Genomic DNA, 9,558 nt, shown 5'->3' on the forward strand with positions numbered 1-9,558 from the left:
ACTCAATTTCAAAACACATACACTCTTTGACTCTACACTACGAACGCACCCTCACAGGAAACAAGAGGCGCCAAGACCAACAACGACCAGTTCCGAAAATGACCGAAAATAGGTCGAAACATGTTAACAAGGTACGTTAAAATTTAACACATGAAAGTTCTTATCATACATATTCCGAACAAAATTATAGTGAGAAAGAATATATTTTCAATATATTTCACCAGTTTTGAATTTGAAGAGACGTCCCTGAATTATCAGGTTGAGATATTACAACAATTATTAAAGCGATAATTTTATTGAAAATTATCAATTTTACTTCAAACTTTAGTATGAGATATTACAACATTAATGGAGCAGTAATGTTTATCAAAAGTTGTCAATTTTACTTGAAGAAAGTTCTTAAGATCTTCCATTTTTTCGTGAATAGGTGTGTTAGTTTCATTTAAGGGGTTAGGTACAGCTTACAGCAGTAAAATTTTTGGAAATATTCAACATTTTTTTCCTCCATTACTGTATGTTGTACAATAATGAAAACTGGTGAGTGTAAAATACTGTCCTTCTGCTATATAAAAAAAAATATTTTTACTATGAAAAAATATTTATATTATATATATATATATATATATATATATATATATTTTTTTTTCAAAATTCAAAATGTTGGCAGTTGACTGTGCAGTGATGAAGCGTTTCCCTCATAACTCACAAATTTGTTAACTTTTCATGTTCTCTCTCTTTTATTTTATTGCTGAAACTCATGTTTACAATATCATGCTCTTTCAACTACATTCCTTAATAAATATTTCTTTTTTATTTTGTGTTAGAAGAAAATACTGATATTTGACTATTTTTTAAATGAATTAATTTTTATCAGACAATCTATTAAAGGTAGAGAAGTAATCTTCCATCATAAATTGTAGATATGACATACATAAATACATACAAAAAGTTCCATTACAGAATGTTGGATAATTTTTTAGTTATGTGGGTAACGCTTCTTCACTGCACAGTGAACTGAATTTTGAAAAAAAGAAAATGTAAATATTTCTTTTAAATCGTGAAGTATATATATATATATATATATATATATATATATATATATTTTTTTTTTTCATATAGTAGAAGGACAGTGTTTTACACATACCAATTTTCCTTGTTGCACAAGATACAGTAATGGAGAAAAAAAATGTTGAATATTTCAAAAATTTTACTGCTGTAAGCTGTCCTAACCCCTTAATCTCTTTTGTTCTGTATTAGATTATTTAAAACTTGGTGTGAAATTAACAGTTCAAAAGAAGATTTTAAATGCCACACCATTATTTATGCAATGAGAAAAACTGAGGAATAATTGTTGATTAGACTAAATAAAAAATAGATGGAAAGATATCTGATGAACTTTTGAATACAAGACCAGAAGAGAAAAGAGAACTGCGAATAGAAAACGATAATGTAGTTATAGAACCTCGTAATACATGGGAGGCACATTTTGCTATACAAGACGTGAAATCTAATAATGTATGTGGAATTGATAGCATACTATCTGGTACAAATATGGTGGGGAATCACTTAAAAATCTGCTGATGCGGTTGCGCTCGGGCGGGGCTTCGATTCCCTTCTGGTTTTCCAAGGTTTTCCCCAATCGTAAGGCTAATGTTAGGTAATCTATGGCGAATACTCGGCGTCGTCTCATCAAATATCATCTCTCTACCGCCAATCCCATTGACGATAAAAATCCAAGTAGTTGATACAGCTTCGTTAAATAAAAAACTTGATAAAAAAACACAAGAAATCTTTCGTCTACATAATAATCGGGTAAAAATTGTGATATCAGCGGAAATTTTAAACACCGTTACATTCATCGAGCAAACATCAAGATTAAATTTAATGGAAACTTAAATCGGGCTTGTACATAATATAATTAGTAAGAAACAGAAAATTCTCGAATATAGTGGTTCATTTATTCCTGAGTTTAATGTCATAATGAAATTATAAATTATTTTATCCCAAAACATATAGGCCTACCATAAGTATTTCAATCTACAGTACATAGGGAATTAACATTACCATTAGAAATCCATCATATAAGTGGCCACGTGTAATAAATTAGTAGGCCTTCTAGAAAATAAGACTATCTACTGATTACTGTCAACTTATCATACGAGTATGTGACCCTTTGACAACGTAATATCAAGTCTAGGTTAGGTGATTCAAATAATATTATATAATGGTGTTACTATTGCAATTTCAATGTGTATTATTTACTTACTTACTGGCTTTTAAGGAACCCGGAGGTTCATTGCCGCCCTCACATAAGCCCGCCATTGGTCCCTATCCTGAGCAAGATTAATCCAGTCTCTACTATCATATCCCACCTCCCTCAAATCCATTTTAATATTATCTTCCCACCTACGTCTCGGTCTCCCCAAAGGTCTTTTTCCCTCCGGCCTCCCAACTAACACTCTATATGCATTTCTGGATTCGCCCATACGTGCTACATGTCCTGCCCATCTCAAACGTCTGGATTTTATGTTCCTAATTACGTCAGGTGAAGTATACAATGCGTGCAGTTCTGCGTTGTGTAACTTTCTCCATTCTCCTGTAACTTCATCCCTCTTATTTTATTTTCCTAAGAACCTTATTCTCAAACACCCTTAATTTCTGTTCCTCTCTCAAAGTGAGAGTCCAAGTTTCACAACCATACAGAACAACCGGTAATATAACTGTTTTATAAATTCTAACTTTCAGATTTTTTGACAGAAGACTAGATGACAAAAGCTTCTCAACCGAATAATAACACGCATTTCCCATATTTATTCTGCATTTAATTTCCTCCCGAGTGTCATTTATATTTGTTACTGTTGCTCCATGATATTTGAATTTTTCTACCTCTTCAAAGGATAAATCTCCAATTTTTATAGTTCCATTTCGTAGAATATTCTGGTCATGAGACATAATCATATACTTAGTCTTTTCGGGATTTACTTCCAACCATATCGCTTTACTTGCTTCAACTAGAATTTCCGCGTTTTTCCTAATCGTTTGTGGATTTTCTCCTAACATATTCATGTCATCCGCATAGACAAGAAGCTGATGTAACCCGTTCAATTCCAAACCCTCTGTGTTACCCTGAACTTTCCTAATGGCATATTCTAGAGAGAAGTTAAAAAGTAAATGTGATAATGCTTTAGCCCCCAGTAAATTGGAAAAGTTTTCAATGTGTATTTCATTTTAAAATTTTTATTAGGTCACTTTTTTCACATAGACACAAATAAACAACAATTTTAGCCATATTATTAAGTTTACACAAATCCGATCACATTGTGGGATGGAACTCTTCTACCAGGAAAGAGTCCAGCAAATAGATCTCTTACTTTTCTCAAAGAAATTGTTTCCATTCAGTTCAATAAATATAGTATTTTCTTCTGTAGTATAATAATATATTATTTCAATATTAATGCCATATAACAGAAGTTTAGTTCGCAATAATCAGTGGATAGTCTTCTATCCTACAAGGTACTAACACAGTCTAGTATATATATAGTCACGAAGCTCAATATGTAGGGAATATGCATCCATAGATAGTTGCTAACCACTAGGATCGCTACTATCGCCTCATCACAGACAATGTGAAATAGTACTGGCACAGTCTATTGTTCCTAGTACCTTCAAGCTTCGTGACTATATATACTAGACTGTGGTACTAATTTATTACACATGGCCAGCTACATGAAATTTCACTTGAAATTATTTACACATATATTTCTTATGGCAATATTAATGCCATATGTACTACAGTTTGAAATTCACACGATATATTAACAATAATAAATTATAATCATTTACCGTTTTCTTCTTTTGAGAAGATTAACTCCATATGTAGATGAAATTATTGGGGATCATCAGTGTGGTGTTAGGCGTAATAGATCAACTATTGACCAGATATTTTGTATTCGACAGATAATGGAGAAAAAATGGGAGTATAGGGGTACAGTACATCAGTTATTCATAGATTTCAAAAAGGCATACGACTCGGTTAACAGAGAAGTTTTATATTATATTCTTATTGAATTTGGTATTACCAAGAAACTAGTTCGATTAATTAAAATGTGTCAGTGAAACGTACAGCAGAGTTCGTATAGGTCAGTTTCTGTCAGATTCGTTTCCAATTCACTGTGGGCTAAAGCAAGGAGATGCACTATCACCTTTACCTTATAACTTTGCTCTAGAGTATGGCATTAGGAAAGTTCAGGATAACAGAGGGGGTTTGGAATTGAACGGGTTACATCAGCTTCTTGTCTATGCGGATGACGTGAATATGTTAGGAGAAAATCCACAAACTATTAGGGAAAACACGGGAATTTTACTGGAAGCAAGTAAAGAGATAGGTTTGGAAGTAAATCCCGAAAAGATAAAGTATATGATTATGTCTCGTGACCAGAATATTGCACGAAATAGAAATATAAAAATTGGAAATTTATCTTTTGAAGAGGTGGAGAAGTTCAAATATCTTGTAGCAACAGTAACTAATATAAACGATACTCGGGAGGAAATTAAACACAGAATAAATATGGGAAATGCGTGTTATTGTTCGGTTGAGAAGCTTTTATCATCCAGTCTGCTGTCAAAAAATGTTAAAGTTAGAATTTATATAACAGTTATATTACCGGTTATTCTTTACGGTTGTGAAACTTGGACTCTCACTTTGAGAGAGGAACATAGGTGAAGGGTGTTTGAGAATAAGGTTCTTAGGAAAATATTTGGGGCTAAGAGGGATGACGTTACAGGAGAATGGAGAAAGTTACACAATACAGAACTGCACGCATTGTATTCTTCACCTGACATAATTAGGAACATTAAACCCAGACGTTTGAGATGGGCAGGGCATGTAGCACGTATGGGCGAATCCAGAAATACATATAGAGTGTTAGTTGGGAGGCCGGAGGGAAAAAGGACTTTAGGGAGGCCGAGACGTAGATGGGAATATAATATTAAAATCAATTTGAGGGAGGTGGGATATGATGATAGAGAATGGATTAATATTGCTCAGGATAGAGGCCAATGGCGGGCTTATGTAAGGGCGGCCATGAACCTCGGGTTCCTTAAAAGCCAGTAAGTAAGTAAGTACTATTAATAATGTAACGAAAGAACGGAAAAAATCCAAGCTGGACTTAAAAGTAGACACCACTTCGTCTGAGTACGTGACTTAGAGAGGGAGGCGAGATACAATATTGTCCAGCCGTTTTTACATGAAAGGAAAAAAAAAACTTACATTCGTTTCGTATGAAGTGACAAGCGCGTGAAGTCACCTTGGATCTTAAAAGGAAAGGAAAATCCCCGCATATTTCTTCCGCTACTGGCAGAAGATAAAAGCTTTCGTATTTCCTAGAAATCTCGAATGCGAATTCAAATCTGACGTTCGGTGCAGATTGATATTCGTTGACAATTGAAAGTATATGTTAAGTGGAAATGTAACGTGGAGCGATCACGGTAGCCTCATCGTGTGCACTAGTGCCAAGTCAAGAAAATGCTTGGGATGAACTTCTTTGTTGAGTAATTTGAATAATTTCGAGGGAAAAATTGTTCCGGGGCCGGGTATCGAACCCGGGACCTTTGGTTAAACGTACCAACGCTCTCCCACTGAGCTACCCGGGAACTCTACCCGACACCCATCCAATTTTGCCCTCTATATAACCACAGACCTCAAAGTGGGCTGAGAACCGTCAAGCAACCAACATTTGAGTGCACACTAACTCTGTGTTCCCGGGTAGCTCAGTGGGAGAGCGTTGGTACATTTAACCAAAGGTCCCGGGTTCGATACCCGGCCCCGGAACAATTTTTCTCTCGAAATTATTCAAATTAACTTCAAAGCTTAATTTGAACTTCTTTGTTAATAAGGTAATGCAACTGGATTAGTAAAAATTTTGACAGTGTAATCTTGATCCTGCAGAATTTGACGTAAATAATAATAATAATAATAATAATAATAATAATAATAATAATAATAATAATAATGGCTTTATTTAACCTGGCAGAGTTAAGGCCGTAAGGCCTTCTCCTACACTCAACCAGGATTAAAACTTGTTTACACAGTTGAACATAAAACTTGATCGGAATTAAGTAATTACTTACTGATACATAATGAGATCAAAAGAGGTAGTTACATAAAATTTACCTCATAAAAAAAATAAACATAGTGAAATACATATTAATTTCTTAGAATCAAATACGAATCACATAAAAACAGAAGCCGATAATTCAATAAAAAGAAAGAAAAATGTACACAGTAAAAATAAAAATAAACACATTAGTATACATATTAGTAGGCCTATTAGATTACAATTAAGTAGGATTAGTACATTATGCAACGAGTCTATAATAATAATAATAATAATAATAATAATAATAATAATAATAATAATAATAATAATAATAATAATAATGGCTTTATTTAACCTGGAAGAGTTAAGGCCTTAAGGCCTTCTCTTACACTCAACCAGGGTTAAAACTTGCTTACACAGTTGATCATAAAACTTGATCAGAATTAAGTAATTACATACTGATTACATAATGAGATCAAAAGAGGTAGTTACATAAAATTTACCTCATAAAATAAAAATAAACATAGTGAAATACATATTAATTTGTTAGAATCAGATGCGAATCACATAAAAACAGAAGCCGATAATTCAATAAAAAAAAAGAAAAATGTACACAGTAAAAATAAAGATAAACACATTAGTATACATATTAGTATTAGATTACAATTAAGTAGGATTTACATAATTAAACGAGAAACCGATAATTGAATAAAATGTACACAAAAAAATAGATTAATAATAAAAAACAACAACATAGTGGGATACATATTGGCATTATGTGATAAATAAACACGATTTAGATAATAAAAATAAGAAAAAAAAATAATAATAAAATAAGAATAAATACAGTGGAACACATTTGCAACACGTTAGGTCTGGCAACTCATTATAAGATATTTTTCTAATTTACATTTAAAGGAAATTAAAGTTCGGCAGCCCTTGACTTCAGGCGGCAGCGAATTCCAGTGACGAGAAGTAGCAACAGTGAAAGATGAAGAATAAAGAGATGATGTGTGCAGTGGTATTTCTAGCGTGTTACCATATTGTGACCGAGTATTTAAGTTAAATATATAAGTTAAATAGCCTACGGTTTCCAATAAAATTGCTTCTTAGGCACAGTGATCCTTTCGATATATACATATATAGTCAGGATCACGTAAGAGTAGTTCCTAAAAGGCTAACTTGGCCGTCTCTTCAGTGTTGCCAACTATTACCAGATATCACCAAAGAGGGTAAAATCACAATGCTACGTACTGAAATAATAATAATAATAATAATAATAATAATAATAATAATAATAATAATAATAATATAGTGTTAACAATAACAATGTCTTGCTTATTTACCACAACTCATCTTTATGTTGCGAGGTGCTTCCTAAATGGTGCAATAAATCATTTGTGAAATATTATATTTTCCTCCTGGATTTCTCGCAAATCAATCATGTTGATAAATAGGAAGAATTGGTATGATCTAATAATATAGTGTATTTTTCCAGTCAACATAAAATTTATTGCTTTCACTAAAGAGTTTGCGATTCATGAGACCTAACCTAAAAATGTATTTACTTACTTGCATTTTCATCAGTTTCCTTTATTGTAAACCAAAATCATTGCTGCCAACATAACAGTTAGAAAATAACTGCCAGTTGTAGTATTTGTCAGTACCCGAAATTCGAAACGAAGTTGGTAATAGTAATATGCGTTACAAGAGCGGTATGTTGAAGTTTCCATGTTCGAGGAGAAGTTTGAAAAAGCGAAACGTAGTTGAGCTTTTTTAATTTCCGAGAATTCAAAGAAAACATACCACTCGTCTATCGTACATTATTTTGTGCGAAGATCGTTTATTACATACCTGAAAGAGGAATTTCTAATTAGTTGCAATGAAATCACCATCTTGGTTTCTGTTCAATGACGGCAAATTTGCAAAACAAAAATATCTATCTTCAACATTGTTGCTTTAAAATGTTTTCTGTGTTTACTATACTCCAGCAGACCGTGATATATGTCTGCCTTCCCCCCCCCAGTCTATGATGAGTCTGGAATCTTGTTGATTTTTTCACGGCTTCCTTAATGTTACTTGCATCACGAATGCAGTAACTTTAGTGGAGTTGTAGAGTTTACTTATTTTTTTTTAATATTTAAAAACAATAATTAACAGTGCAATTTAGGTGAAATTGCAGTGGTAAGTTTCGAATTTATAATTATTACTATATTGAACGTCTCTAAAAATAATATGTTAAGAGCCTAAAGCAGTAAAATCAATATGTCACTTAAGCGGTAAGAAGAGGGAAATTGTTATGTGTGTTAGGTTGGGAATACTGAATGTGGAATTTTAGACTTTCCGCGGATTGGTTTTATGCGGAAAAAAAGCAAATACGCACGATCTCGCACAAAAGGAAATTCAACCTAAGAGCTAGAAAATCACTATAATTCACTATCATAGGTACTAGTAGGAGAAAAATGATTAGGTTTCACCCTTAGGCTATTAAGTAAGCTGATCCGGAGTATATATGTAAACGATTTTCAATTATTGTTTCTGATGTTTAATTATCAGATTTTGACGTGTAACAGTCTAAATACCGTTCACCCTGTTAAAAATAATTAAATAGAGAATGAAGTGAGACGTACTATGTGAAAAACCACGAAAGAACTAAGGCAGAAGCCTGAGTGAAGAATGATTGCTGACAGAGTATTGTGTTTATGCCTCCATGTTAATTTGGAATCAGTGCACTCATTACAACCAGGCACCCAACTGCTGCAACCGTCAATCCTATGAGCTTGCAGCTTATTTACTTCCCCTTATTTTGGAATAACTACATTTTCGGTACAAAAAATAACTTTTGCACGTTAGTGTTTTTTGTTGTACTTACAGCTATTGTTGTTGGTTGGGCCTTGAAAGTTAGAATTTCCAAACAGAAACTTGTTGCTAGGGAAACCATTCTTCATAATGTAAAACTATACTGATATAGACCATTTATAGTTCACTTTTTGTTACTTAGTTACCATTACAGTGCAGTTTTGCGAAGGCTTTGGAATAATATTGCTCTAAATTTTCAATGAAAAATAAATTGTATTTGCACTTTTAAAAATATGTACAAAAAATGTTGTACAATACATGTTTGTGAATTGCATTATAAACTTTTCCTCGATTTTGTAAAAAAACACTTGTATCGTAACTAATATACTATTTCGTAATACAGTGATGTCAAAGCAAGCGCATTTTTCTGACCTTGACGTCGTGCGCGGGCATCAAGCGCTAAGTATGGAAAGAGGAAGGGTTGTGTATATGAATAAGCAACCTGTTCGATTAAGAAAACAGTGGTGCACAAACTTCAAAAGGAACGTGAAATTCTATGTCGTTTTTCTTATATGGCTTCTTTCTGTTTGTTATTTTCTATATTGTCTGTAAACCAAAGTACTAATATCAATTTCTTAATATTGCTGTTGTGTTTTAAATG

At 33.0% G+C, this 9,558-nt stretch overlaps 1 non-coding gene across 1 annotated transcript; it reads left to right on the top strand.

Annotated features, from left to right (window-relative positions):
* Nucleotides 1-5,758: 5,758 nt before the first annotated feature.
* On the top strand, nt 5,759-5,830 carry TRNAN-AUU (transfer RNA asparagine (anticodon AUU)). Its single transcript has one exon. It is a non-coding gene; the product is annotated as a tRNA-Asn (tRNA).
* The last annotated feature ends 3,728 nt before the right edge of the window (nt 5,831-9,558 follow it).

The sequence above is a fragment of the Periplaneta americana genome, chromosome 1 (genome assembly GCF_040183065.1).
Source record: "Periplaneta americana isolate PAMFEO1 chromosome 1, P.americana_PAMFEO1_priV1, whole genome shotgun sequence".
Lineage (NCBI taxonomy): Eukaryota > Metazoa > Arthropoda > Insecta > Blattodea > Blattidae > Periplaneta > Periplaneta americana.